Source organism: Equus caballus, chromosome 1 (genome assembly GCF_041296265.1).
Source record: "Equus caballus isolate H_3958 breed thoroughbred chromosome 1, TB-T2T, whole genome shotgun sequence".
Lineage (NCBI taxonomy): Eukaryota > Metazoa > Chordata > Mammalia > Perissodactyla > Equidae > Equus > Equus caballus.
The window spans coordinates 131,811,157-131,817,553 of NC_091684.1; positions in this window are offsets into that span (position 1 = coordinate 131,811,157).

The following is a 6,397-nucleotide window of genomic DNA, read 5'->3' on the forward strand; positions in this document are numbered from 1 at the left end:
ACATCTCTGGTCCTCCAGCATCTGCTCAGACATCCGCAGAGCAAGAGCTCACTACCTCACAGTAGCTTACTCCATTTTTCTTAAGCCCTAAGTGCCAGGATGCTTTTCTCTCTAAGGGGTTGAACCTTGCCTCCAGGAGATTCCTCAGAGGTATAGGACACACTCCTGTCCCCTGAGGCTGCTTTTCCCCACTCATCCAGTCTGGTTTTTGTACAGCCGTTCAGCACACTGGCTCTTCTCCTGCTGATGTTGGGCAGTAGGGGCCCTGAAAGGATCACAACCCTTCAGGTGCAGTCTGATCCAGAAGGAGGAATAATCACTTCCTTTGACCTGCATGCTATGCCACTATTAATGCAGCCCAAACTTTTGGGGAAGCTATATGCATTGTTGTGTGTTCTCATTTAGCTCATGGGAAAGAGAGGAAGCTCTCATTTCACAAGCACCTGCCTTGGTTTCCCACAGCCACTTGCTTTAACCCCCCAGGGCCTGTCTCATTGGCTCTGTGCCCACCCCACACCCCTTCACTCACTACCCTCTGCCCTATTCATGACCTTTCTTTCAGATTTCCCAGCTAGCCCTCTCCTTCCTACCTTTGCACATCCAGTAGCTTCAGCCTGGAATGTTCTGGCTCGTCTTCCCCTGGCTAACTCCTGGTCACTCATCTTTCTTCTGCTCATTTCCTCCAGGAAGTCTTACCCGAAGCTCCGCTCTCCCTTTCACTAAGTTAGACCCCGTGGTTAGCCCCTCATAAGACCTGTACTTTTCCTTCATGGTGCTTATGAGAGTGTCTCCTCCTCCTTGTTTGATAAAAGTCTCTCTCTGCCGCTAGATAGTTAGCCCCTGAGGACAGAGGCACATCTGCTTCTGCACCTCACTGTATCCCCAACACTGAGCACAGCGCCTCGATGGGGTACATATGCAGTAAAGATGGATCAAGTGAATGAAAGAATGAATGAGGCACGGTGATCTTTACCTGATTAGGCAATGCCTCTCAATGGCCACACCACTCCACCCTGCACAGATGGAGCAAGGGGATGCGGTGTAGAGCGTGGGCTTTGGAGACAGGCAGACCTGGGCCTGCGTTCCAGCACTGCCACTTAGCAGATTGTGCCTTTGCTGAGTCACTTCACCTCTCCTCTCCGAGCCTCAGTTTACTCACCAGCAAAATGGGGATGGTAACAGTACTCACCTCACAGGATGACAGACGAAGTAGTCACACATGCGAAGGGCCTGACACACAGTGCTCAGAACCTATGAGTCTCCTTTCCAGGATGCTGGTGAGAGGAGGGTGTTCATATCCCAAGACCTCTAACAAGGAGGTTCTCATCACCTTGGCAGGGTCCTCTGCTGCGGGCCAAGAGCAGTGGGGGCGGGGAAGAGGGTAGGATTGCTCTGGGAATTCTCTAATCCAGTGTGGGACCATCTTTGCTCTTGGACGGCCCCAGAGCCCGTTCATTCTGGTCCCTCTTTCAGAACCACAGGAAAAGGGCACACTTTACGTCTCCATTTTCTGGCCAGGGCACCCTCACCAACTCCAAGCCTGGCCACTGCCCCTTACAGGGGGCTCAGGGGGCCAGTTAACTCTGGCTCTGGCTCTAGCTTGCTGGAGAGAGGCGTCCAAAGTCCTTGCCCTCCTAATGCCTTGGTCAGCTGGCTCTATTAGAAAGGGGTTCCTTTTTCTCGTGGTCCTCTTTCCTGGAACCGCCACCAGGGATGAATAAATGGAGAAAACCTGACCTGACTGAGAAGCCCTTCCAGGCACAGACTTGCACCAGGTGGGCCATATCTACTTCGTTGTGAGATGTGAGACTGTTGCTGTATCTGGGCAGAAGAGAAGGGAGTGTTGGCCCCTGGGCCATCAGAAAAATTACCCTGTGCTCAAGGGGCTGGCACTTGAGGTGTTAGTGAAAACTCTTGGAGCATCTTCAGGACACATTTAAAGCCACAAATTGCACAATCCATTACTGAGCTTTCCCAGACTCTTTCAAGGGCCAGTGCTGGCCCCGCCCACACCTGTAAGCCCCACCTGCCTGCTCTGGCCCACCTGGACCCTCCCTCCTCAAACTAAACCCCTTAGCTTTGGGCTCTGTAGGATGAGGCTCCTCTTGCCTCCACCTACCATGTCCAACCTCAAAGCCAGACCCAGAACCAGGGTCAGACGCGCTGTCTGGTCCCAGGCCTTTGCACACACTGCACCCTACTCCTTCCCTCCCTGCCCTCTTTGCCAATACCTACACCTCCTTTAGAATTCAGCCCAGGTGGAACCTCCTGGGAGCCCCCTCCTCATTGCTCAGCCCTCCACTGCAGACTGGGCGGGCTGTCCTGCAGGGCTCCTTTGGCACCTAGCTTACTTACCTCCATCCCTTACCCCCTCCTCAGGCTGGTCTATCTGCTCTTTTGTCTACTTTACTGAACTGGAAGTGCCTTGAGAACAGGGCTAGGCCTTGGTCCAGGGCAGTGTCTGGAATACAATTTGAAAAACGAATGAATATGAGGAGGTTGTGCTTGTGTGGGGATGGGGGTATATGGGAACTCTGTAATTTCCACTCAATTTTGCTGTGAACCTAAAACTGCTCTAAAAAATAAAGTCTATTAGGGGCTGGCCCAGTGGCGTAGTGGTTAAGTTTGTGCACTCCGCTTCAGCGGCCCAGGGTTCACGGGTTCGGGTCCTAGGTGTGGACCTACACACCACTCATCAACCATGCTGTGGCAGCATCCCACATACAAAATAGAGGAAGACTGGCACAGATGTTAGCTCAGGGACAATCTTCCTCAAGCAAAAAGAGGAAGATTAGCAACAGATCTTAGCTCAGGGGCAATCTTCCTCACCAAAAAAAAATAACAAAGTCTATTAATTAAAAAAAAATTTTTTTAATGAATGATGAAGAAACACCATCAGCCCTTGATTATGCAACGTTGGCTTGCAGATGCCTCAGGCTACTCTACTTGTGTGAAGTGCCCCAGGCAGACTGGTCATCCCTGAAGGCAGGGAATTCCCTTCCCTTGTCAGTCCTGCCAGCCTGCAACCTGCCCAGGCCTGGGTGCACACAGGTGGTGTGCTCTGCCTAGGTGGATGACCGGCAGCCAATTCCCTGCCCATCTACCTGTGATGCGGTAAGTCAAGGGGCCTGCAAAAGCCATCTGAGCTTTGGACTGGGCCCTATACTGTCTGTGCTATGGTTCCTGACCCACTTCTGGAAGGCCAGGCTGGCTGCTCAATGTGGGAGGAACTAGCCCTGAGGCTCCACACATGCATGATCTTGCAGACTTTCTGCCCCTAACCAAGAGTATTCCTGTATCATAGACCCAGAGGGAGCCCCAGAGGGACGGAGCTAGAACCACAGTAGACCAGAGAGGACTCTCCTGGCTCCCAGATACCTGCCGGTAGATCTCCCAGTGTTTCTGTTCACCAATCATAGAAATGGGGCAACTCAGTGAAGACTTTTTTATCCTAGAAATTCCCTGCCTTGGCTGTCACCTCACTGGAGGTCCAGGAAGATCACAGAAGTCTGCAGAAGACTGTGGGGCCTCCACCCTGCCCCAGCCCCCCACCACACACTCACTCACCTTCCCCAGCCACTGCTTGCATGCAAGTCCTGGGAGAGGCCACACAGAGACTGCGGGGATGGCCTGCTAAATGGTCTGTTACACTCCAAGACCCAAGCCTTCTAGCTCTGTTTCTCCAGGTGGTCTCTTCCTCAGTCTTCCTTCAAAGGCCCTGGGGCCTGGGAGGCAGCATGACCCACAGAAAGAGCAAGGGCTTGAAGCCAGCCAGAGCTTCCCCACTGAAAAGCTGTGGGACCTTGAGAAAGTTAAGTAACCTCTTTGAGCCTCAATTTGCTCATCTGTCAACTGAGGATAGTAATATTCACCTTAAGGATTGCTATGAGGATTAAGTTCTAAACGGTAGCTGTTACTTCACAGGGCGTGGCTTCTGAGCAGTACTTCCCTCTCGTGCCCTGTGTGTAGGGTGACCACACATCCTGGTTTGCCCAGGACAGTCCCAGTTGATGCCTATTGTCCCGGCATATTTATTGCCCCTTTTCACTCTCAGAAGTACCCACTTTGGATAACAATACATGGTCAGCCAACCTGTACCTCCTTCTATTCTCAACTCAGGTCCAGCCTGTGTAAACAGCACCACCCATTTCTACTCTCCCCTTTAAGAGGCTATGTCTTGGTTTGTAGTTAGGAGAATTTTTATACCCTTCTCTCTGAGCCTCAGGTTGTTATTTTTTCCAACAGGGTTAGCAATGTCTATCTGGAAGGATGATTAGAAGGATTAAATGAGATAAGGTATAACAAAGCACATGTCTGGTACAGGCCAGATGTCAGATAAACACGTTCCCTTCTATGACCTTCTCTCCCTCGTTCCTGTCATGCCAACTTACCCCCAAGAGTGGGGCTGTAGAGCTCAACTTCTCCCCTACGATGAGAGTGTTTTTCAGAAGTTCTAGGTGACATATGAGCTCCCAAGCCATGATCTCTCCCGAGAGCAAGAAACGATCTTCACCTGCATTCCCAAGCTCCACTACAGGCTCTGAGGGCGTCCCAGCCTCTCCTTCCTGCATGCATCTGTGTGTTTCTGCCTACACTGGCTGTTTCCAAGCCCATCGCTAGAGCTGGAAACCCTTCAGCCCTCACCTACCTTGCCCACATGAACAGAAGTCACCTTTGAACTCTCTCCCCTCTTCAGGAATCCAGAGGCCTGAAAAGGAGTCTGCTGGGCCTCCAATCCCCAGGGACCAGCTATCTGGGCCAGCAGGCAAACGGTAACCATGTAATCTCAGCAGACAAAGCCACCATGAGACCAACCTGTTGCAGCAAGGGGGATGACATGTTCCCAGATCACACCTGGAGAGCTGCATGTCCTCCAAAGTCCCTGAAGCTCAAATCTCCCATCTGCCTCTTGCCCTCACACCCGCCTACTCCCGGCATTCCTTTGCTGTTAGACAACTGGCAGTTCCTCTGACCTGATCCTTCCCATTGCCTTGCCCCAGGTGGTACCAAACCTGCCTTGAATACTGTAGAATATTTGGCTCCACCAGGAAGCTCTCAGTGTAAACAACCTGTCAGTCACTAGGATCTGACTCCAGGGCTCTTTGTTCAGAGGCAGCTGTGTGACGTTTCAGATTTTCGTGCTGCCCTAGAAACCACAATATATGTATGAAGGAAGCTATGGGAAGAAAAAGGTAATGAAGCAGCTACTAAATTGGGACTAAAAAAAGTGATATTTGGTGGTGGTGGTGGTATGCGGTAGATGGGATGTTTCCACGGATCCCAGGGAAGTGAATGCTAATGAGGGCAGCAGCTTGTTTGGAGGTGGCTGTAGGGCAAAAAGAGAAACTGTGGGGCCGGCCCGGTGGCACAGCGGTTAAGTTCACATGTTCCGCTTCTTGGCGGCCCGGGGTTCACCAGTTCGGACTCCGGGAGCAGACATGGCACCACTTGGCAAAAGCCATGCTGTGGTAGGTGTCCCACATATAAAGTAGAGGAAGACGGGCATGGATGTTAGCTCAGGGCTAGCCTTCCTCAGCAAAAAGAGGAGGATTGGCAGCAGTTAGCTCAGGGCTAATCTTCCTCCAAAAAAAAGAGAAACTGGCTGGGGGACCCTCACCTTCCCGTCTATAAAATGGAATTAAATATACTAGTTGACTCTATCATGAAGCTGTCCTGTTAGGAGGGTGAATTGAGATCAAAGAAACTCTTAGCAATGTAGGGAACACAACACATACACATAACCTGAATATAATCTGGGGCTCCCTATGGCTCAACCCTGCAGAGAGTCGACTCAGAGAAGCACACACTGGCAAAGAAGTTTAAAAGGAACCTCAATCTTTCTTTGGGACTCTTGAAGAACATGAAAGTGTGTCCAAGTCACAATCTTCAGCAACATTCCTCAAAATCCCTTTATTTCCCACCCTCATCTTCCTGTACCCCTTAGCAGCTCAGAGACTCTTTTAAGCCAACCCCCAAACTGTACCCCAACTCGTGGCCAGCCTGCATAGCTCTGCTGCCACACCTCCAGCCAGGCTCCTCTCAGGAGTCATTAAGGAGTTAACTGAGTCTCTGCTCCGTGCTTTAATCCCTCACCCCCTTCACCCATTACCAGAATTTGCCACAACAACCCCAAAAGTAAAACTCCTTTCCTTTTTCCTCCTATCTTCTCAGTTCTGTATCTCAATCTGTTTTCTCTAATTCCACACCACAAAATGCCTGGGAACCATGAGGGAAGACTTAGCGATCCTGAGAGAAAACACTGTGGTAAGCAAAGCAAAATTCTTTTTAGTGGGTGGGACTAGGGACTGTTAATAAGTCTTGCACCAACAGGCAGGCACACAATGGTCATGAAGTTCCCATTCCCCCCACTAGCCACAAGGATAGTGGTTTTTACACT